At 43.9% G+C, this 25,320-nt stretch overlaps 1 long non-coding RNA gene across 4 annotated transcripts in view; it reads left to right on the forward strand.

Annotated features, from left to right (window-relative positions):
- Positions 1–4,391: 4,391 nt before the first annotated feature.
- LOC140191826 (uncharacterized) overlaps positions 4,392–25,320 on the forward strand; it is a 48,637-nt gene continuing 27,708 nt past the window's right edge. For all 4 annotated transcript variants that reach the window (XR_011883942.1, XR_011883939.1, XR_011883940.1 and 1 more), the window contains exon 1: positions 4,392–24,262. This is a non-coding gene — a long non-coding RNA (uncharacterized lncRNA). The remainder of the gene's footprint in view (positions 24,263–25,320) is intronic.

The following is a 25,320-nucleotide window of genomic DNA, read 5'->3' on the forward strand; positions in this document are numbered from 1 at the left end:
ATTTTGTGTGTGTTACCTGTTCCTCCACATAGCTTTGTGTTGCCTGCAAATTTGGCAACAAAGCCATCAATTCCTTGGTCCAAATCATTGACCAAAAACGTGAAAAGAACACGACTCCTGTAGAACACTACATATCACTGACAGCCAAATAGGAAAGCCTCCACTTCTTCCTCTGGTACTGGCGCAGTTGGGCAGCAGACAACAACCAATGAGACAGCCCTCACACCTACTGGATGTCTACTGTAGGATGCTACTGGACTGACACCGGCCCTGGAATCACTTTTGCAGAGAACATCTGGCATCTTCCACCCTGATTCTGATATTCAGATACACCTCATTGCAACGATGCTCAGCTGTAGTGACGAGACTTCAGGAAAGCAGAGAGTTATGTTTTCCTCTTGGCATCCACTCCTTTGGGTAATGTTTTCTTTGGAAATTGTCTGGCAGTTTGATCTCCATGAGGTGAAGTCATTATTCTTCCTAGAAATCTAGCACTGACCATCAAGAAATTTTAATGGTGATGCACAGCCATCTGATCGTTCAGCAAGTGTAAACCTTTCTTGTTATTGAAAAGACCCAGGTAATTAAAGTAGGCACCTGTTGGCCCATATATGCAGTTACTGCTGTCTGCACTTGTGGAAAATCCCACTGGCACCTGAAATGAAGATAGGTGAAACCGTCCATCCATATCTGCTGATGTCTCTGGTGGAAGCAAATTGGGTGACGTGGCAGAGATCAGATGCAGCCCTTTGGGAAGATCTGGTGGTGAGTAAGTTGATCATCAATGCAACCTTGACCTTCATGGAGCAGCACATGAGCATGGCAAGAGTTTTGCTACAATTTGCAATATATACAATTCTTCACAAATGTATGTATTTATGGGCTGACAAGCCTGAGATCACAAGGAGCCATTGGAGAATCAATTGTGGGAGTGAGAATTGAAAAAATGAGCATATCCATTTGAGTCAGTCTTCAAGCCTGAGATCACAAGGAGCCATTGGCATGTCAATTCTGGGAGGTAGATTGGAAAAAGCAAGAGAGGACAGTTGGCACAGATGCATGCCGGAGATAGCTAGGATCCATTCTCGTGTCAATTATGGGAGAAAAAATTTGAAAAAGCGAGTGGCGCACGCCAAGAAATTCTGCATGACTGAGGCTGCGGGTGATAATGCACTTGACAAGGGCCAATAACAAGAAGTCAGATGTAAGCGAAGCGTCACTGCAGGAATGGCCATTGTGTTACTGGGACAGTGTTACATTGGAAGATTTGTAGCTTGGCTCAAAGAGGCTTCAGCAAGAAGGGGCGAAGCAAAAGGTAAGTTTCTGGTAAGCTCCTTTCTTTCTTTGTCTAGCTAGTGTAGAGAGAATGTGTCTAGTTTCAGTGGGTCCTCATGTCAGATGTGGATATTCTGGACAAACAGCAGTCTCTCTGAAATGCATCCAACTGCAGCTCCTTACAGACTGTGTTAGGGAACTAGAGCTGCACTTGGGTGACCTATAGCTTATATGGGAGAATGAGCAGGATATAGTTAAGGACTACAGAGAGGTAGTCACCCCTAAGTTGCAGGAGGCAGCTCGCTGGGTGATTGTCAGGAGAGGGAAAGGGAACAGGCAGACATTATATAGAGAACCCATGTGCTGTTCCCCTCTGATACTGTTGGTGGGGGAAGGGGGAGCTACCTAATGGGGGCATGTCACAGGGTCGAAGTCACTGAGTCAGAAGGGAAGTGGGGAGAAGAGGAGTGCCACATTCAGAGGGGATTCTATACTTAGGCGAGCAGACAGGCGATTAAGTGGATGTGAAAGAGGCACCCAGATGGAATTTTGTTTCCTAGGTGACAAGGTCAGTGATGTTTCAGATCAGCCCACAGCATTGTCTCGATGGGTGGACGGAGGTTGTGGCGCATATTGGTACCCACAACATATAGGTAGGAAAATGGATGATGTCCTGAAGAGAGAATGTTGGGAGCTAGAAAGTAATCTGAAAAGCAGGACCTCAAGGGTAGTAATCTCTGAAGTGCTGCATGTGCTATGCACCAGTGAGGGTAAGAATAGGATGATTTGGCAGATCAATGCATGGCTGAGGAACTGGTGCAGGGGGTAGGGTTTAGGATTTTTGGCTCATTGGTATCTCTTCTGGGGAAGCCAGGGCTGTATAAAAACAATGGGTTACACCTGAACTTGAGGGCACAAAATATCCTTGCAGGGAGGTTTGCTAGAGCTTTTGGCGAGGATTTAAACTAATTCGGGAGAGGGATGGGAGCCAGAGTGATAGGCCAGACGATGGGGCAGTTGGTGTGCAGGTAGATACAGTGTGTAGAGAGACTGAGAAAGGACAGGAATTCTATAGGGTAAAATTGCAATCAATGGGGTTGGCTGAAGTATGTCTATTTTAATGCTATCAGCAACAAAGGTAAAGAACTTCGAGCATGTGTCAGTACATGGAACTATGACTTTCCGGCCATTACAGAGACAGGCCTGTCACAAGGGTAGGAATGGCTGGTGGATGTTTTGGCATTTATATGTTTCAATAGGGATAGGGAGGGAGGTGAAAGAGGTGTGGAAGTGTCATTGTTAATCAAGGGTAGCATCACAGCTGCAGAAAGGGAGGGTGACATGAAGTGACTGCCTACTGAGTCCGTGTGGGTGTAAGTCAGAAACTGGAAAGGAGCAATCACTCTATTAAAGTATTCAGTTGAACTCACGACCCCCATCCCAATCCCCATTTGCAACAGAGACACTCAGGAACAGATCGAGATGTAATTTTGCAAAGGTGCGGAAATACCAGGGATATTTTCATGCGGCTCTTCAAATTTCCTAATATTCATTGGTACCTCCTTAATTAAATGGTTCAGATGGGGTGGAATTTGTTAGATGTGTCCAGGAAGCATTCCTGACACAATATGTAGACAGGTTGATGAGAGAGAGACCACACTATATCTGGTGCTAGGCAGAGAGTTGGAGAAGGCCCCAGTGCCTTATAGGATATACACCAGGGTATAGAGAGAGATGACATTACTGGGGCCTTGACCAATATCTTCATGTCCTCTCTTGCCACAGTAGAGCTGGAGGTCTAGTGAGTAGGTAATTTTGTTAACTCTTTCAACAAGAGAACAATGGATAATCTTGGAAACTATAGTGTGACGAGTCTCACATCAGTGGTAGGGATGGTACTGGAGACTATTCATAGTGATAGGGTTGATGAGCATTTGGGAATCCATGGCTGAATTAGGAAAAGCCAGCATGGCTTTGTGCTGGGCAAATTGCACCGTACCAACTTGATAGAGTTTTTGGACGAGGTGAGAAGGGTAATTTATGAAGGTAGAGGTGAGGATGTTACTTACATCGATTTTAGTAAGGTGTTTGACAGGGTCTCTCATGGGAGGCTCATGCAGACATTTAAGATGCATGGCTTTGATGGCAAATTGGATGTTTGGATTCAGCACTAGCTTGCCTATTTAAAATAGTGAGTAGTGGTCGAAGGACCTATTCTAGCTGGAGATGTGTAATTAGTGGTGTTCCACAGGGATCAGTATTCAGACTTCTGCTGTTTGTGATGTTCTGTATATAAATGGCAAGAATGAAAATGTAGATGGGTGGGTTATTAAGTTTGAAATGTCTAATACCGGAGGGCATGCATTTAAGGTGAGAGGGAATGAATTCAAAGGATGTTGAAGGGTAAATTTTACATAGAGCCTGAGGTGTGCCAAGGGGTGGTAGAGGCAGATCGATTTCAGATTTTTAAGAGATGTTTAGATAAGCACATGAATGTGAGAGAAAAGGAAGGATGCAGATATTGTGTAGGCAGAATGGATTAGTTTAGTTGGCCATTTGATTACTAATTTAATTGGACCAGTACAACATTGTGGGCTGAAAGGTCTGACCAATGCCTTATAAAGTTTCTACCTTGCTTTTATATTCCAGTGTTCTCAAAATGAATGCTAATATTGAATTTGCTTTCCTTACCCAAGACTCACCTTGCAAGTTCATCTTTAGGAATCCTGCACATGGCATCCCAAACCCCATTACACCTCTGATTTCTGAATTTACTCCACGTTTAGAAAGCAGTCTGTGACTTTAAACCTTCTACCAAATACTTCCGTAACTGTAGTCCACCTGCCACTTTTTTGTCCATTCTCTAAATCTGTCTAAGCTCTTCTGCAGGCTCCCTTGTTCATGAACACTACCTGTTCCTCCACACGAGAAAATCTGCTGATGTTGGAAATTCAAGCAACACACATAAAATGTTGGTGGAACGCAGCAGACCAAGCAGCATCTATAAGAAGAAGTACAATCGACGTTTCGGGCCGAGACCCTTCGTCCTGACTAACTGACAAAGGGTCTCAGCACGAAACGTCAATTGTACTTCTTCCTATAGATGCTGCCTGGCCTGCTGTGTTCCACCAGCATTTTGTGTGTGTTACCTGTTCCTCCACATAGCTTTGTGTTGCCTGCAAATTTGGCAACAAAGCCATCAATTCCTTGGTCCAAATCATTGACCAAAAACGTGAAAAGAACACGACTCCTGTAGAACACTACATATCACTGACAGCCAAATAGGAAAGCCTCCACTTCTTCCTCTGGTACTGGCGCAGTTGGGCAGCAGACAACAACCAATGAGACAGCCCTCACACCTACTGGATGTCTACTGTAGGATGCTACTGGACTGACACTGGCCCTGGAATCACTTTTGCAGAGAACATCTGGCATCTTCCACCCTGATTCTGATATTCAGATACACCTCATTGCAACGATGCTCAGCTGTAGTGACGAGACTTCAGGAAAGCAGAGAGTTATGTTTTCCTCTTGGCATCCACTCCTTTGGGTAATGTTTTCTTTGGAAATTGTCTGGCAGTTTGATCTCCATGAGGTGAAGTCATTATTCTTCCTAGAAATCTAGCACTGACCATCAAGAAATTTTAATGGTGATGCACAGCCATCTGATCGTTCAGCAAGTGTAAACCTTTCTTGTTATTGAAAAGACCCAGGTAATTAAAGTAGGCACCTGTTGGCCCATATATGCAGTTACTGCTGTCTGCACTTGTGGAAAATCCCACTGGCACCTGAAATGAAGATAGGTGAAACCGTCCATCCATATCTGCTGATGTCTCTGGTGGAAGCAAATTGGGTGACGTGGCAGAGATCAGATGCAGCCCTTTGGGAAGATCTGGTGGTGAGTAAGTTGATCATCAATGCAACCTTGACCTTCATGGAGCAGCACATGAGCATGGCAAGAGTTTTGCTACAATTTGCAATATATACAATTCTTCACAAATGTATGTATTTATGGGCTGACAAGCCTGAGATCACAAGGAGCCATTGGAGAATCAATTGTGGGAGTGAGAATTGAAAAAATGAGCATATCCATTTGAGTCAGTCTTCAAGCCTGAGATCACAAGGAGCCATTGGCATGTCAATTCTGGGAGGTAGATTGGAAAAAGCAAGAGAGGACAGTTGGCACAGATGCATGCCGGAGATAGCTAGGATCCATTCTCGTGTCAATTATGGGAGAAAAAATTTGAAAAAGCGAGTGGCGCACGCCAAGAAATTCTGCATGACTGAGGCTGCGGGTGATAATGCACTTGACAAGGGCCAATAACAAGAAGTCAGATGTAAGCGAAGCGTCACTGCAGGAATGGCCATTGTGTTACTGGGACAGTGTTACATTGGAAGATTTGTAGCTTGGCTCAAAGAGGCTTCAGCAAGAAGGGGCGAAGCAAAAGGTAAGTTTCTGGTAAGCTCCTTTCTTTCTTTGTCTAGCTAGTGTAGAGAGAATGTGTCTAGTTTCAGTGGGTCCTCATGTCAGATGTGGATATTCTGGACAAACAGCAGTCTCTCTGAAATGCATCCAACTGCAGCTCCTTACAGACTGTGTTAGGGAACTAGAGCTGCACTTGGGTGACCTATAGCTTATATGGGAGAATGAGCAGGATATAGTTAAGGACTACAGAGAGGTAGTCACCCCTAAGTTGCAGGAGGCAGCTCGCTGGGTGATTGTCAGGAGAGGGAAAGGGAACAGGCAGACATTATATAGAGAACCCATGTGCTGTTCCCCTCTGATACTGTTGGTGGGGGAAGGGGGAGCTACCTAATGGGGGCATGTCACAGGGTCGAAGTCACTGAGTCAGAAGGGAAGTGGGGAGAAGAGGAGTGCCACATTCAGAGGGGATTCTATACTTAGGCGAGCAGACAGGCGATTAAGTGGATGTGAAAGAGGCACCCAGATGGAATTTTGTTTCCTAGGTGACAAGGTCAGTGATGTTTCAGATCAGCCCACAGCATTGTCTCGATGGGTGGACGGAGGTTGTGGCGCATATTGGTACCCACAACATATAGGTAGGAAAATGGATGATGTCCTGAAGAGAGAATGTTGGGAGCTAGAAAGTAATCTGAAAAGCAGGACCTCAAGGGTAGTAATCTCTGAAGTGCTGCATGTGCTATGCACCAGTGAGGGTAAGAATAGGATGATTTGGCAGATCAATGCATGGCTGAGGAACTGGTGCAGGGGGTAGGGTTTAGGATTTTTGGCTCATTGGTATCTCTTCTGGGGAAGCCAGGGCTGTATAAAAACAATGGGTTACACCTGAACTTGAGGGCACAAAATATCCTTGCAGGGAGGTTTGCTAGAGCTTTTGGCGAGGATTTAAACTAATTCGGGAGAGGGATGGGAGCCAGAGTGATAGGCCAGACGATGGGGCAGTTGGTGTGCAGGTAGATACAGTGTGTAGAGAGACTGAGAAAGGACAGGAATTCTATAGGGTAAAATTGCAATCAATGGGGTTGGCTGAAGTATGTCTATTTTAATGCTATCAGTAACAAAGGTAAAGAACTTCGAGCATGTGTCAGTACATGGAACTATGACTTTCCGGCCATTACAGAGACAGGCCTGTCACAAGGGTAGGAATGGCTGGTGGATGTTTTGGCATTTATATGTTTCAATAGGGATAGGGAGGGAGGTGAAAGAGGTGTGGAAGTGTCATTGTTAATCAAGGGTAGCATCACAGCTGCAGAAAGGGAGGGTGACATGAAGTGACTGCCTACTGAGTCAGTGTGGGTGTAAGTCAGAAACTGTAAAAGGAGCAATCACTCTATTGGAGTATTCAGTAGACCCTCCAGTAGCAACAAAGACACTGAGGAATAGATCGGAAGGCTGATTTTGGAAAGGTGCAGAAGCACTAGGGTTGTGTCACGGGGGACCCAAACTTCCCTGGTAATGATTGGCACCTCCCTAGCTGAAAAGGTTTAGATAGTGCGAAATTTGTTGAACATCTCCAGGAAGCACTCCTGACACAATACGTAGACAGGCTGATGAGAGGAGAGGCCACACTATGTGCAGTGCTAAGCAGAGGGTTGGTTCTCTTGAAGAGCATTAATGTGGAGATGTCCCCAGTGCCTGATGGGATATACTCCAGATTATTGAGGAGGAAAGAGATGACATTACTGGGGCCTGACCAACATCTTCATGTCCTCTCTTGCCACAGGAAACGTCCTGAAGGACTGGTGAGTAGCTAAGTTTGTGTTCTATTTCAACAAAAGAACAAGGGATAATCCTGGAAACTATAGACAGATGAGTCTCACATCAATGGTAAGGAAGGTAGAGGAGAGAATTCATAGGGATAGGATTTATAAGCATTTGGAAAACCATGACCGAGTGGGAAGAGCCAGCATGGCTTTGCGTGGAGCAAGTTGTGTCTTACATGTATTTAAGGCGAGAGGGATGAGTTCAAAGGAGATGTGAGGGGTAAGGTTTTTACACAAAGAGTAGGGTGTTCCTGGGCTGGTGGTAGGAGCAGATACATTACCAATTTTTAAGACACCTTCAGTTAAGCACATGAATGTGGGGATTATGGAGGGATATGGATATTGTGTAGGCAAAAGGGATTAGTTTAGTTGGTCATTTGATTACTGATTCAATTGGTTCAACAGAACATTGTGCTCCAAATGATGTGTTCCTCTGCTGCACTCTTCTATGATCTATGTTCCATTGTTCCAAGTTTGTTGTGACCAGTGTCTTATAAATCTTTAGCATTACATCCTTGCTTTTATATTCTTGTCCTTTCAAAATGCATGCTAACATAGAACTTGCCTTCCTTACCACAGACGCAACTGCAAGTTCACCTTTAGGATTCCTGCATTAGCACTCCCAAATTCCGTTGCACCTCTGATTTCTGAATTTGCTCCCTGTTTAGAAAATAGTCTATGCCTTTACTTCTTCTACGGAAGTACACGACCCTATACTTCCCTACACTATAGTCCATGTGCCTGTTCTTTGTCCACTCTCCTAATCTGTCTAAGTCTCTCTGCAGGATACCTTCTTCCTCAACACTAACTGTCCTTCCACTTAGCTTTGTATTGCCTGCAAACTTGGCCACAAAGCTGTCAATTCCTTCAACCCAATTACTGGCATATAACATGAATAGAAGCAACTGAACACTGACCCTTGCGGAACACCACGTTGCTGACAGACAGCAACCAATGAGGCAGCCCTCACACCTGCTGGATGTCTACTGTAGGATGCTACTGGACTGACACTGGCTCTGGAATCACTTTTGCAGAAAACACCTGGCATCTTCCACCCTGATTCTGACATTCGGATGCGCCTCATCGCAACGATGCTCAGCTGTAGTGACGAGTCTTCAGGAATGCAGAGAGTCATGTTTTCCTGTCAGAGTCCAGTTCTTTGGGTAATGTCTTCTTTGGAAATTGTCTGGCAGTTGGATCTCCATGAGATGAAGTCATCATTCTTCCTAGAAATATGGCATTGACCATCAAGAAATTTTAATGGTGATGCACAGCCATCAGATCGTTCAACAAGTGTAAACCTTTCCTGTTATTGAAAGGACCCAGGTAATTAAAGAGAGCACCTGTTGGCCCATATATGCAGTTACTGCTGCCTTCACTTGTGGAAAAACCCATTGGCATCTGAAATGAAGATAGGTGACACCATCCGTCCATATCTGCTGATGTCTCTGGTGGAAACAAATTGGGTGATGTGGCAGAGATCAGATGCAGCCTTTGGGAAGATCTGGTGGTGACCTTCATGGAGCAGTAAAGGCATGTGAGCTTGACAAGAGTATTGCTGGTGATTGCAATGTGGTCAATTCCATATACAACTCTTCAGGAAATGACTGCATGCATAGGCTGACAAGCATAAGATCACGTGGAGCCATTGGAGAGTCAATTGTGGGAGTGAGATTTGAAAAAGTGAGCTGAGCCCATTGTGACAGCCTGCATGCTTGAGTCACGAGGAGCTGTCGGTGAATCAATTCTGAGAGCAAAATTGGAAAAAGCGATCAGGTCCTGTTCGGACATTCGGCATGCCTGAGTTTCCAAAGAACAGGTTGCAAGAGCGAGATTTGAAGAAGCGAATGGGGCCACTGGAGAAATTTTGCACACCTGAGATCATGGAGTGGTTATGCAGTTGACAAGGACCAATAAAAGAAGTCAGGTGTAAGCAAAGTGGTCATTCTGGGAGTGGCCATTGTGTGTGCGGGTCAGTGTTAGAGTGGAGGTTTTGAGGCTTCGCTCAAAGAGGCTTTGGTGAGAAGAGGCGGTGTAAGGTAAGTTTCTGGTAAGTTCCTTGCTTTCTTTGTCTTTCAGTGCCAAGCTAGTGGAGTGAGAATGTGTCCAAAGGTCAATGATGGGTTCTTCATGTTGGATGTTGGAATTCTGGGAAATGACCCTTGTAAAGTACATTTGCATGAGGTACATCCAGCTGCAGCTCCTTACAGACTGTGTTAGGGAACTGGAGCTGCATTTGGGCGACTGACAGCTCATATGGGAGAATGAGGAGGAGATAGTTAAGAACTGCAGAGAGGTACTCACCCCTAAGTTGCAGGACGCAGGTAGCTGGGTGATTGTCAGGAGAGGGAAAGGGAATAGGCAGACAATGCAGAATACCCCTGTGCTGTTCTCCTTGGTAATAAAAATACCAGCTTGGATACAACTGGGGAGGAGGAGGAGCGGCCACTCCAGAGGAAAGCCACTTCATCCAGGTCTCTGGTGCTGACTTTGGCTCTGTGGCTCAGAAGGAAATGAGGTTGGGGGGGGGGAGGAAGAAAAGGAGTGCAGCGTTGAGAGGGGATTCTATACTTAGGCGAGCAGACAGGCGATTAAGTGGATGTGAAAGAGACACCCAGATGGAATTTTGTTTCCCAGTTGACAAGGTCAGTGATGTTTCAGATCAGTCCACAGCATTGTTTAGCATTTTAATGCTATCAGCAACAAGGGTAAAGAACTTGAGCATGGGTCAGTACATGGAACTATGATGTTGTGGCCATTACGGACATATGCCTGTCACAACAGCAGGAGTGCCTTCTGGGTTCCAGTGTTTACATGTTTCAAAGCGGACAGGGGGGTGGTAAAAGAGGTGGGAAGTTGCATTGCTAATCTCAGTTGCAGAAAGGGAGGACATCGTAAAGGGACTGTCTACTGAGACAGTGAGTGTAAATCAGAATCAGGAAGGATCAATCACTATATTGGAATATTCAATAGACACTCCCAATAGTAACAGAAAAACTGAGGAACAGATCGGAAGGCAGATTTTGGAAAAGTGCAGAAATGTCAGGGTTGCTGTGATGGTGGACTTAAACTTCCCTCATATTGATTGGCACCTCTTTAGTCAAAATGCTTAGATGGGGTGGAATTTGTTAGGTGTGAGAGGGGTGGCCACACTCTACCTGATGCTGGGCAAAGTATTGCCTCGCTTGAAGAGCATTATGGTGGATAAGACCCTGTGCCTGATAGGATATACACCAGGTTATTGAGGGAGGAAAGAGATGACATTACTGGGGCCTTGACCAATATCCTCATGTCCTGTCTAGCCACTGGAGGTCTGCAAGTAGCTAATGTTGTTCCATTATTCAAGCTGGGAACTAGGGATAATCCTGGAAACTATAGACTGGTAAGTCTCACATTAGAGGGAGGGAAGTTACTGGAGAAAATTCATAGGGATGGATTTATGAGCATTTGGAAAAGCATGGCCCGATTAGCGAGAGCCAGCATGGCTCTGTGCGGGGCACGTTGTGTCCTAGTAAATTAACAGAGTTTTTTGACGAGGTGATGAGGGTGATTGATGAAGGTAGAGGTGAGTATGTTATCGACATGGATTTTATTGAGGTGTTTGACAACCTTCCTCATGGGAGGCTGATGCAGAAGTTCGAGATGCATGGGATTGTTGGTGAATTGGCTGTTTGGATTCAGAACCGGCTTGCCTATTGAAAACAGAGGGTAGTGGTTGAAGGGACTTATTCGAGCTGGAGGTCTGTGATTAGTGGTGTTCTGTGGGGATCAGAACTGCAACCTCTACTTTTTGTGATGTACTGTAGATAAATGACAAGAATGAAAATGGAGATGGGAGGGATAGTAAGTTTGAAATGTCTAATACCCAAGGGCATGCATTTAAGGTGGGCGGGGGTGAGTTCCAAGATGTGAGGGGTAAGTTTTTACACAGACTGTGAGGTGTGCGTGGTAGAAGTAGATACATTATGAAAATTTAGATAAGCACATGAAGGTGAGGGAAATGGAAGGTTATGGACGTTGTGTAGGCAGAAGGGATAAGTTTAGTTTGCCATTTGATTATGACTATTTATTGGTTTGGTACAACTTTGTGGGCCGAAAGGTCTGCTTCTGTGCTGTCCTGTTCTACAATTTAATTGTGGTGTGACCAGTGTCTTATAAAGCTTCAGCATTATATTTTGCTTTTATATTGTAATCCTTTCCAACTAATTACTGAAAATTGAATTTACCTTCCTTACCAGACTCAACTTGCAAGTTCACCTTTATTAATCCTGCATGAAGACTCCCAAGTCCCTTTGCATCTTTGGTTTATGAATTTGCTCCCCGTTTAGAAAATAGTCTACATCTTTACTCATTCTACCAAACTGCATTACCCTGTACTGTAATTCCCTGTGCCATACTCCATGTGCCACTTCTTTGTTCATGCTCCTAATATGTCTAAGTCCTTCTGCTGACTCCCATCTCCTCAACACTACCTGCCCCTCCATCTAGCTTTTTATTGCCCGCAGAGCTGGCCACAAAACCCTCAATCCCTTCATCCAAATCACTGACATATAAGGTGAAAAGAAGCAGTCCTAATACTGACACCTACGGAAAACCACATGTCACTGGCAGCCAACCAGGAAAGTCCCCACTTCTTGTTCTGGCACTACATACAGTCTGTCATTGGCGCATTTGGGCAGCAGACAGCAACCAATGAGGCAGCCCTCACACCTGCTGGATGTCTACTGTAGGATGCTACTGGACTGACACTAGCTCTGGAATCACTTTTGCAGAAAACACCTGGCATCTTCCACCTTGATTCTGATGTTCGGATGCGCCTCATTGCAACGGTGCTCAGCTGTAGTGACAAGACTTCAGGAAAGCAGGGAGTTATGTTTTCTTCTTAGAATCCAGTCCTTTGGGTAATGTTTTCTTTGGGAATTGTCTGGCAGTTTGATCTCCATGAGGTGAAGTCATTATTCTTCCTAGAAATCTAGCACTGACCATCAAGAAATTTTAATGGTGATGCACAGCCATCTGATCGTTCAGCAAGTGTAAACCTTTCCTGTTATTGAAAAGACCCAGGTAATTAAAGTAGGCACCTGTTGGCCCATATATGCAGTTACTGCTGTCTGCACTTGTGGAAAATCCCACTGGCACCTGAAATGAAGATAGGTGAAACCGTCCATCCATATCTGCTGATGTCTCTGGTGGAAGCAAATTGGGTGACGTGGCAGAGATCAGATGCAGCCCTTTGGGAAGATCTGGTGGTGAGTAAGTTGATCGTCAATGCAACCTTGACCTTCATGGAGCAGCAAAGGCACGCGAGCATGGCAAGAGTTTTGCTGGTGATTCCACTGTGTTCAATTCCATATACAACTCTTCACAAATGTATGCATATATGTTCTGACAAGCCTGGGGTTGCATGGAGCCATTGGTGTGTCAATTGTGGGAATGAGATTTGAAAAAGAGAGCATGGCCAGTTGGGACCTTCTGCATACCAGGAATTGTGAGGAACCATTAGCAAATCAATTTTGGAAGAAAGATTTGAAAAAGTGAGCAGGATCAATTGAAACATTCTGCACGTCTGAGATTGCAAGGAGCCGTCAGCAATCAGTTGTGGAAGTGAGATGTGAAAAAGTGTGTGACACCGGTTTGGACATTCTGCACACCTGAGATCACAGGGTGGTTGTGTACTTATCAAGGACCAATAAAAACAAGTCAGGTGTAAGCGAAGCAATCATTATGGGATTGGCCATTATGTGAGTGGGCCACTGTTAGAGTGGAGGATTTGAGGCTTGGCTCAAAGAGGCTTCGGCAAGAATAGGCGAAAGGTAAGGTAAGTTTCTGGTAAGTTTCTTCCTTTTTTTATATATTAGTGCCTAGCTGGTGTAGTGAGAAAGCGTCCAGTGTCAGTGATGGGTACCTCATGTTGGATGTGCAAATTATGGGTGAACTGCAGTCTCCCTGAGAACTATATTTGTAGGTAGTTCTAGCTGCAGCTCTTTATAGACTGTGTTAGGGAACTGGAGCTGTTTTTGGGTGACCTACAGCTCATATGGGAGAATGAGGAAGAGATAGTTATGATCTACGGAGAGGTATCGCCCCTAAGTTGCAGGAGGCAGGTAGCTGGGTTATTGTCAGGAGAGGGAAAGGGAACAGGCAGATTGTGCTGAATACTCCTGTGCTATTCTATTCAGTAACAAGTATACCAGTTTGGATATCCTTGTGAGGGATGGGGAGCCACCCAATGGGTGAAAGCCGAGCTGTTCAGGTCTCTGGTACTGAGTCTAGCTCTATGGTTCAGAAGGGAAGTGGGGAGAAAAGGAGTGCAGTGTTGAGAGCGGATTTTATACTTAGGTGAGCAGACAGTTAATTCTATGGACATGAAAGAGACCCCTATATGTTATGTTCCTTCTCAGCTGCCAGGGTCAGTGATATCTCAGATTAGCCACAGCATTCTAAAAATGGAGAGTGAGTAGCCAGAAGTTGTGGCGCATATTGGTACCCACTACATATAGATAGGAAAATGGATGAGGTCCTGAAGAGAGAATGTTGGGAGCTAGAAAGTAAGCTGAAAAGCAGGACCTCAAGGGTAGTAATCTCTGAAGTGCTGCATATGCTATGCGCCAGTGAGGGTAAGAATAGGATGATTTGGCAGATCAATGCATGGCTGAGGAACTGGTGCAGGGGGTAGGGTTTAGGATTTTTGGCTCATTGTTATCTCTTCTGGGGAAGCCAGGGCTGTATAAAAACAATGGGTTACACCTGAATTTGAGAGGCACAAAATAACCTTGCAGGGAGGTTGCTGGAGCTGTTGGTGAGGATTTAAACTAGTTTGGCAGAGGGATGAGAACGAGAGTGATAGGCCAGATGATGGGGCAGTTGTGCAGGTAGATGTAGTGTGTAGAGAGACTGAGATAGGACAGGTATTCTATAGGGTAAAATTGCAATCACTGGGAGTGGGTGAAGTGAGTCCACTTTAATTGCTATCAGCAACAAGGGTAAAGAACTTAAAGCATGGATCTGTACATGGAACTATGAATTTCTGCCCATTATAGAGACAGGCCTATCACAAGGGGAGGAGTGGCTGGTGGATGTACCAGGTTTTAGATGTGACAAAGTAGACAGGGAGGGAGGTAAAAGAAGTGGGGAAGTGGCATTGCTGATCAGGGATAGTATCACAGGTGCATAAAGGAAGGGTGGTGTGAGGGGATTGTCTACTGAGACAGTGTGTGTGTGCAAGTCTGAAACAGTAAAAGGAGCAGTAAAAGGACTTTTTTAAAAAATATTCAGTAGACCCTCCTAACAGCAACAAAGATACTGAGGAATAGATCAGGAGTCAGATTTTGGAAAGGTGCAGAAAAGAACAGGGCTGTTGTTATGGGGAACTTAAATTTTTCTGATATTGATTGGCAACTCCTTAGTCAAAAGGTTTAGATGGTGCAGAATTTGTTAGGTGTGTTCAGGAAGCACTCCTGACACAATATGTAGACAAGCCAAAGAGACTAGAGGCCACACTATATCTGGTGCTTGGCAGAGTTTTGGTTCTCTTAAAGATCATTAAGGTGGAGATGCCCCAGTGCCTGATAGGATATACAGCAGGTTATTGAGAGAGGCAGGAGATGAGATTACTGGGGCCTTGATTTAAACATTTGTGTCCTCTCTACCTGCAGGCAAGGTTCCAGAGGACTTTTGAGTAGCTAATGTTGTTACCTTAGTCAATAAGTGAACCAGGGAAATTCCTGAACACCATATTCCGGCGAGTTGCATGTCAGAGATAGAGAAGTTACTGAGGAGAATTTATAGGAATAGGAATTAAGAGCATTTTGCAAACCATGGCTGAATTAGGGAGAACCAGTATGGCTTTGTGCAGGACAAGTTGTGTCTTGCTAACTTAATTGAGCTTTTTGAGGAGATGATAAAGGTGATTGATAAAGGTAGATCTGTGGATGTTATTGACATGGATTTTATTAAGGTGCCTGACGACATTCCTAATGGGAGGCTGATGCAGAAGTTTAAAATGCATGGGATTGATGGTGAATTGGTTGTTTGGATTCAGAACTGCCTTGCTTATTAAAAACAGTGGGATAGTGGTTGAAAGGACCAATTCTATGTAGAGGTCTGTGATTAGTGGTGTTCCACCGGGATCAGTACTGGGACCTCTACTGTTAGTAATGTTCTGTATATAAATGACAAGAATGATAATGAGATGGGTAGGTTAGTAAGTTTGAAGATTCTGATACTGGTGTGCATGCTTTCAAGGTGAGAGGGGGTGAGTTTAAAGGAGATGTGAGGGGTAAATTTTTACACAGAGAGTGAGGTGTGCCTGGGGTGGTGATAGAAGCAGGTATATTATGGATTTTTACGGACTTAGGAAGTGGAAGAATACGGGCATTATGTAGGCAGAAGAGATTAGTTTAGTTGGCTACTTGGTTACCAATTTAATTGGTCTGGCACAATATTGTGGGCCGAACGGTCTGTTCCTGAGGTATACTGTTCTATGTTCGAAGTGTGATGTGACCAGTTCCTAATAAAGCTTCAGCATTACTTCCTTGCTTTTATATTCTAGTCGTCTCAATATTTATATTCTAGTCGTCTCAATATGAATGCTAACATTGAATTGCCTTCCTTATCACAGACTCAACCTGCAATTTCACCTTGAGAAATCCTGCACGAGGACTCCCAAGTCCCTTTGCACTTCTGATTGCTGAATTTGCACACCGTTTAAAAAATAGTCTACATCTTTAATTCTTCTACCAACGTGCATGACCCTAGACTTAAAAAACATGTCATTCCATGTGTCACTCCTTTGCCTGTTCTCCTAATCTGTCTAAATCCTTCTACAGACCTCCTTCTTCCTCAGCGTTACCTGCCCCTCCATCCAGCTTTTTATTGCCCGCAGAGCTGGCCACAAAGCCATCAATCCCTTCATCCAAATCACTGACATATAAGGTGAAAAGAAGCAGTCCAAATACTGACACTTACGGAAAACCACATGTCACTGGCAGCCAACCAGGAAAGTCCCCACTTTTTGTTCTGGCACTACATACAGTCTGTCATTGGCTCAGTTGGGCAGCAGACAGCAACCAATGAGGCAGCCCTCACACCTGCTGGATGTCTACTGTAGGATGCTACTGGACTGACACTAGCTCTGGAATCACTTTTGCAGAAAACACCTGGCATCTTCCCCCGTGATTCTGATGTTTGGATGCGCCTCATTGCAACGATGCTCAGCTGTAGTGACGAGACTTCAGGAATGCAGAGAGTTATGTTTTCCTGTTAGAGTCCAGCCCTTTGGGTAATGTTTTCTTTGGAAATTGTCTGGCAGTTGGATCTCCATGAGATGAAGTCATCATTCTTCCTAGAAATGTGCCATTGACCTTCAAGGAAATTTAATGGTGATGCACAGCCATCTGATCATTCAGCAAGTATAAACCTTTCCGGTTGTTGAAAAGACACAGGTAATTAAAGTGAGCAGCTGTTGGCCCATATATACAGTTACTGCTGTCTTCACTTGTGGAAAAACCCAATTGTCAGTGTCGCCACCTGCAATCAAGATAAATGAAACAATCCCTCCATATTTGTGTGATGCCTCTGGTGGAAACAAATTGGGTGACATGGCAGAGATCAGATGCAGCCTTTGGGAAGATCTAGTGGTGAGTAAGTTGATTGTCAATGCAACTTTGACCTTCATGGAGCAGCACATGAGCATGGCAAGAGTTATGCTGGAACCTGCAATGTGTTCAATTCCATATACAATTCTTCACAAATGAATGTATGCACAAGCTGATAAGCAAGAGATCATGTGGAGCCATTATAGAGTCAATTGTGGGAGTGAAATTTGAAAAACTGAATGGAGCCAGTTGGGACAGAATGCCTGTCTGACATCACATGGAGCCATAGGTGAATTATTTCTGGAAGCAAGAATGGAAAAAGCAAGAGACATTTGGGACATTCTGCATGTCCTGAGATTGCTCGGAGCCATAAGCAAGTTAATTGTGGGTAAAATATTTGAAAAAGCAAGCTGGGCCAATTGGAGCATTGTGTACAGCAGAGATGGCAAGGAGCAATTGACAAGAAGTCATGGAAACAAGATTAGATAAAACGAATGGGGCCAGTTGGGACATTCTGCATGGGATGATCATGCACTTGACAAGGGGCAATAAAAAGAAGCCAGGTGTAAGCAAAGTGGTCTTTGTGGGAGTGGTCATCATGTGACTGGGCCAGTGTTAGAGTGGAGGATTTGAGGCTTGTTTCAAAGGGGCTTCGGCGGAGAGGCAAAGGATAAGGTAAGTTACTGGTAAGTTTCTGTATTACTTTGTCTATTAATACCTAGCTAGTGGAGTTAGAATGTGTCCGGTGTCAGTGATGGGTTCTTTACGTTGCATGCAGGAATTCTGGGTAAACTGCAGTCTCCCTGAGAACTCCATTTGCATGATATGCACGAGCTGCAGCTCCTTACAGACCATATTAAGGAATTGGAGCTGCAGTTGAATGAGCTACAGCTCAAATGGAAGAATGAGGAGGAGGTAGTAAGGTCTACAAAGAGGTATTCACCCCTAATTTGCAGGAGGCAGGTAACTGGGTGATTGTCACAAGAAGGAAGAGGAATAGGCAGACAGTCCAGAGTGCTCTTGTGGCTATTCCTTTCAGTAACAAATATAGCACTGTTTATACTGCTGGGCAGGGTGTGGAAGGGACCTAATGGGGGAAAGCAGCGGCGTCCAGGTCTCCGAGATTGAGTCTGATTCTATGCCTTAGAAGGGAAGTAGGGAGAATGGTTGGTGGATGTTCTGGAGTTTAGATCTTTCAGAGGGGGCAGAGGGTTGCAAAAGAGGTGGGGAAGTGGCACTTGTTTAATCATGGATAATATCACAGCTGCAGAAAGGGAAGATGTCATTCAGGGATTGTATATTGGGTCAGTCTGTGTGGAAATCAGTAACAGGAAAGTAGCAATCAATCTTTTGGAATATTGAATAGACCCTCACAGTATCAACAGACACTGAAGAACAGATCGGGAGGCAGGGTTTGGAAAGATGCAGATATAACAGGGCTGTTGTCATGGGGGACTTCAATTTCCCAAATGTTGATTGGTACCTCCTTAGTTCAGGATTTCCTTTTTGATCATAATTAAGCTGCTGTCATTTGCCTAGATGCATCCACTTGCTGAGCAAGGTAATTTCCCCATTAGTTCTTTAATCTTACTGTGCATCAACTTTGTTCCAGGGTTATGGGTTTGTAGTATTTCTATCTCTGAGCATTTCTCATTTAGCCATCTGTCTTTAGCTTCTCTGCATTTCCGTTTTATTGTCTTATCAAGTTGTTTGTATTCTTCGCTGTCTCTTGGTTCGATGGTCTGCTTTTGTTGTATCAATTGTATTATCTCTTCAGTTATCCATTTCTTCTTACTTTTCCATTCTTTTTGTGGGATCTTTGCAGCTTCAACCATGGATTCCTTCATTATGTCCCAGGAAGATTTACCTCCTTCATCCTGCAGCAATTGAAAATGGTTTTTCACCTTGTTTGCGTATTCTGTTTTCAGATGAGGGTTGTTTTGTAGTTGTTGATAATCCAGTGGTTCTGATCTTTTTGGTTTCTTTAATTTTCTTAACTTTATTTTCACTTTGCAAATTACTGGTATGTGGTCGCTTCCATATGCTCCAGGGTAGCTTTTAGATTGATTTATCGAGTTTTTGAATCTTTTATTGATTATTATGTAGTTAATTTGATTTTTGTTGTTCCCATCTGGGCTTCTCCATGTCCATTTCCTTCTTGGATGTTGTTTAAACCAAGCGTTGGTGATTATCTGATTGTTTGTTTTACACCATGATATACGCTTTTCTCCTCTTTCATTTCTTTCTCCCAATCCTTGGTCTCCAACAATATGGTCTTCTCTTCCCTCACCAACTTTTGCATTGAAGTTGCCCATGACTATGATGGCTTCTTGTGATTTGCATTCTTCTAGTGCTTTGTCTAGGGAGTGGTAGAGGCATCAATTTCTTCCTCTGAGCTTGCCATTGTGGGTGCATATACTTGGATGATAGAGATGTTGTTTTGTTGTCCTTTTAGTTCGATTAGCATCATTCTGTCTGAGATATGCGAGCATCCTAGCAGGCTCTTGGATGTTTCTTTGCCTAAGATGATTGCAACACCCTTTTCATGTTTATCTCCACCAGAGTATATCATCTTGTAGTCGCCTGATTGGAATACTCCAGTGCCTTTCCATCTTATTTCACTTAAGAAAGGAACATAAAGAAGAATCTTGAAGGACCTAGCATTCTAAAATCAGAAATTCGAGCAGCCATAAATAAAACAAAACATAACAGAGCAACTAGTCTAGACAACAATGCCGTTGAAATGATACTGGCCTTAGAAGATTTTGGAATAGAGAAAATAACAGAAATAACAAATGAAACCTATGATCATGGGGAGATGCCTGATGATTTAAGTAAATCAGTGTTCATCACACTTCCAAAGAAAGAGGGAGCAACAGAATGTGAGTTACATCGTGCAATAAGCCTGATGAGCCACGTGGCAAAAATTATTCTCAGAGTAATCATGATGAGAGCAAGACACTGTATAAAACCAGAAATCAGTAAAGAACAATGCGGCTTTGTGGAAAACACTGGAACCAGAAATGCAACTTTCATGCTACCGATGATCTGTGAACGAGCCAGCCAGGTACACAAATACATCTACTTATGTTTCATCAACTATACAAAAGCTTTTGACACCGTCAGACACCAAGATCTTCTGGAAATGCTTCAAGATCTTGACATAGATGGGAAAGATATAGGTTTCTTAAGAAACTTATACTGGGACCAGACAGCATCCATCAGAATAGAAGGAGAAGTGAGTGAGTACGTGAATATCATGAGAGGAGTCAGGCAAGGTTGTGTCCTTTCGCCAGACTTATTCAACCTGTATAGACATAGACATAGAAAATAGGTGCAGGAGTAGGCCATTCGGCCCTTCGAGCCTGCACCGCCATTTATTATGATCATGGCTGATCATCCAACTCAGAACCCTGCACCAGCCTTCCCTCCATACCCTCTGATCCCCCTAGCCACAAGGGTCATATCTAACTCCCTCTTAAATATAGCCAATGAACTGGCCTCAACTGTTTCCTGTGGCAGAGAATTCCACAGATTCACCACTCTCTGTGTGAAGAAGTTTCTCCTAATCTCAGTACTAAAAGGCTTCGCCTTTATCCTCAAACCGTGACCCCTCGTTCTGGACTTCCCCAACACCGGGAACAATCTTCCTGCATCTAGCCTGTCCAATCCCTTTAGGATTTTATATGTTTCAATCAGATCCCCCCTCAATCTTCTAAATTCCAACGAGTACAAGCCTAGTTGATCCAGTCTTTCTTCATATGAAAGTCCTGCCATCCCAGGAATCAATCTGGTGAACCTTCTTTGTACTCCCTCTATGGCAAGGATGTCTTTCCTCAGATTAGGGGACCAAAACTGCACACAATACTCCGGGTGTGGTCTCACCAAGGCCTTGTACAACTGCAGTAGTACCTCCCTGCTCCTGTACTCGAATCCTCTTGCTATAAATGCCAGCATACCATTCGCCTTTTTCACCGCCTGCTGTACCTGCATGCCCACTTTCAATGACTGGAGTATAATGACACCCAGGTCTCGTTGCACCTCCCCTTTTCCTAATAGTGTAAATATCTTGAGAAGTAGTAAAGACATCAAAGGATTCACAATTGGAGGCCATAATATAAGTAACATCAGATATGCTGATGACATTGTACTAAAAGCTGACTCAGAAACAAAACTTCAAGAACTACTCACTATAGTGGCAGCAGAAAGTAATCGCAAAGGCCTCTCAATCAACACCAAGAAGACAGAAAGCATGGTCATCTCCAGAAAGACAAACATCCCACAATGTGTGATCAAGATCGGAAATACAAACATCAAACAAGTCAACAAATTCAGATATCTTGGCAGCCTAATAACAAGTGATGGCAGGTGCGACGCAGAAATCAAATAGAGAATAACAATGGCAAAAGAAGCTTTCCAGAAAATGAGGACCATATTAACAGACAGAAAGATGAGCACGTACACTAGAAACAGAATATTGCAGTGCTACATTTATTCTATCCTGACTTATGGAAGTGAATGCTGGACCATTTCCCCAGCAATGGAAAAGAGACTAGAAGCAGCTGAATTTTGGTTCTACAGGAGAATGTTAAAAATATCATGGACCAGACACACATCAAATGAAGAAGTTCTCAGAAGAGCCCAAGCAGTTCGATCACTCATACCAACAATAAGAGAAAGACAACTCAGATTCATAGGACACATCATGTGGAAAGATGAACTAGAAAAACTCATACTCTCTGAAAAGATCAAGGGGAGCAGGGCTACACATCGAGGAAATGGAAGTCATCCAAAGAACGAGGAATAGATCTATATGGAAAACCATGGTCACCAACTTCTGCATCGGATATAGTACCTAGACAGACAGACCTCCTTAGTGCAAAGGTTTAGATGATGTGGAATTGTTGAGTGTGTCCAGGAAGCATTCCTGACACAATATGTAGACAAGCCGATAAGATTAGATATCATACTATATCGGGCGCTAGGCAGAGTGTTGGTTCTCTTGAAGAGCATTAAGGTGGGGATGGCCCCAGTGCCTGATGGGATATACAGCAGGTTTTTGAGAGAGGCAGGAGATGAGATTACTGGGGCTTTGACCCCAACTTTTGTGTCCTCTCTACCTGCAGGCAAGATCCCAGAGGACCTTTGAGCAGCTAATGTTGTTACCTTAATAAGTGAACCAGGGATAATCCTGAACACCAGAGCTAGTGAATCGCACATCAGAGATAGGGAAGTTAGTGGAGAAAATTTGTAGGAATATGATTCACATGCATTTGGGAAACCACGGTCAAATTAAGTAGAGCCAATATGGCTTCGTGAGGGGAATGTTGTGTCCTACTAACTTAATAGAGGTTTTTGATGAGGTGATGATGGTGATTGATGATGGTAGAGGTGAGGATGTTATTGACATGGATTTTATTAAGGTGTTTGACAACGTTCCTCATGAGAGGCTGATGCTGAAGTTTAAGGTGCATGTATTTGATGGTGAATTTGCTGTTTGGATTCAGAACTGGCTTGCCTAATGAAAACAGAGGGTAGCGGTCAAAGAGACTTAAATCAAGCTGGAGGTCTTTGATTAGAGGTGTTCCACAAAGATCTGTACTGGAATTCTACTATTTGTGATATACTGTATAGGAATAACAAGAATGAAAATGTAGATGGGATGGTTAGTAAGTTTGAAATGTCTCATACTGGTGAATATGCGTCTCACGTAAGGGGGGTGAGTTCAAAGGAGATGTGAGGAGTAAGGTTTTTACAGAGAGTGGTGTGTGCTTGGGGTAGTGATAGAGGTAGATACATTACAGACTTCTAAGAGACATTTTGACAAGCACATGAATGTGAGAGAAATGGGAGGATACAGACATTGTGTGAGCAGAAGGGATTAGTTTTGTTGGCCATTAGATTACTAATTTTATTGGTTCCACACAACATTGTGGACCGAAGTGTCTGTTCCTGTGCTGTGCTTTTCAATGTTGTATTTTCTGAGTTCTAACTGCAACCCTATCAATGCTTTATAAACCCTCAACATTACATCCTTGCTTATATATTCTAGTTCCCTCAAAACAAATGCTAACATTGAAAAACACATTCAATCTTCGAGTTAACCTTTAGGAAACCCTGCATGAGGACTCCCAAGACCCTTTGCACCTAACCCTAACCCTCTAGATCCAAACATGGTGCCCAACCACTGGAGAACTGCAAATGTCACACTTCTCTTGAGGGAAAAAGGTTTAGGGATAAAGCTAGTAAATAGAAAATAGTCCATGCCTTTATTTCTCCATTTAACCATACACTTCCCTATACAATATTCTATCTGACACTTCTTTGCCCATTCTCCTAATCTGTCAAATTCCTTCTGCAACATCCTCACTTCCTCAATATTACCTTTCCCTCCACCTATCTTTGTATCACCTGCAAACTTGACTACATACCATTGACACATAACATGAAAAGAAACAATCAGCTCTGACCCCTGCGGAACACCACATGTCACTGGCAGCCAACCAGGAAAGTCCCCACTTCTTCTGGCACTGGTTACAGTCTGTCATTGGCTCAGTTCAGCAGCAGACAGCAACCAATAAGGCAGCCCTTACGCCCATTGGATGTCTACTGTAGGATGCTACTGGAACGACACGATCGCAAATCACTTTTGCAGGAAACACTTCGGCAACTTCCACCCTGATTCTGATGTTCAGATGTGCCTAACTACAACGGTGCTCAGCTGTAGTGGTGAGACTTTCAGGGAAGCAGAGAGTAGTGTTTTCCTGTCAGTGTCCAGTTCTTTGGGTAATGTTTGCTTTGGAAATTGTCTGGCGGTCGGATCTCCACGAGCTGAAGTCATCATTCTTCCTAGAAATGTGGCATTGACCATCAAGAAATTTTAATGGCGATGCACAGCCATCAGATCGTTCAGCAAGTATAAACCTTTCCTGTTATTGAAAAGACACAGGTAATTAAAGTGAGCACCTGTTGGCCCATATATGCAGTTACTGCTGCCTTCACTTGTGGAAAAACCCAATTGTCAGTGTCGCCACCTGCTATCAAGATAAATGAAACAATCCTTCCACATCTGTGTGATGCCTCTGGTGAAAACAAATTGGATGATGTGGCAGAGATCAGATGCAGCCCTACAGGAAGATCTGGTGGTGAGTAACTTGATTATCAATGCAACTTTGATCTTTATGTTGCAGCCCATGCATGTAAGCATGGCAAGAGTTTTGCTGGTGATTGCAGTGTGTTCAATTTCATTTGCAACTCTACAGCAAGGTAAGACATGCATGGCTAATAAGCATGTAATCACCTGGAGCCATGGGAGTATCAATTGAGAGTGAGATTTGAGAAGCAAGTGGGACCACTTGTGATATTCTACATGCCTGAGATTGTGAGGAGCTGTTAGCAAGTCAATTGTGGGAGCAGGATTTGAAAAAGCGAGTTGGGTAAATTTTGAGTGTCTGAGATTGGAAGGAGCTGTTGGTGAGTTAATTGTGGGAGTGAGATTTGAAAGTGAGAGCAGGGCCAATCAGAATATTCTGAATGCCCACGGACGCAGGTTATTAGGCACTTAGTAAAGGCCAATAAAAAGAAATCAGGGTGTAAGTGGAGCAGTCATTCTGAGAGTGGCAATGGGTCAGTGTTAAGAGTGGAGGATTTGAAGTTTTATTGAAAGAGGCTCTAATGTGAGGAAGCAAAGGGTAAAGTAAGTTTCTGTTAAGTTCCTTTCTTTTTTTGTTTATTGGTACTCACCCCTAAGTTGCAGGAGGCAGGTAGCTGGGTGATTGTCAGGAGAGGGAAAGGGAATAGGCAGACAGTGCAGAATACCCCTGTGCTGTTCTCCTTGGTAATAAAAATACCAGCTTGGATACGACTGGGGAGGAGGAGGAGCGGCCACTCCAGGGGAAAGCCACTTCATCCAGGTCTCTGGTGCTGACTTTGGCTCTGTGGCTCAGATGGAAATGAGGTTGGGGGGGGGAGGAAGAAAAGGAGTGCAGCGTTGAGAGGGGATTCTATACTTAGGCGAGCAGACAGGCGATTAAGTGGATGTGAAAGAGACACCCAGATGGAATTTTGTTTCCCAGTTGACAAGGTCAGTGATGTTTCAGATCAGTCCACAGCATTGTTTAGCATTTTAATGCTATCAGCAACAAGGGTAAAGAACTTGAGCATGGGTCAGTACATGGAACTATGATGTTGTGGCCATTACGGA

This window comes from Mobula birostris, chromosome X (genome assembly GCF_030028105.1).
Source record: "Mobula birostris isolate sMobBir1 chromosome X, sMobBir1.hap1, whole genome shotgun sequence".
Classification (NCBI taxonomy): Eukaryota; Metazoa; Chordata; class Chondrichthyes; order Myliobatiformes; family Myliobatidae; genus Mobula; species Mobula birostris.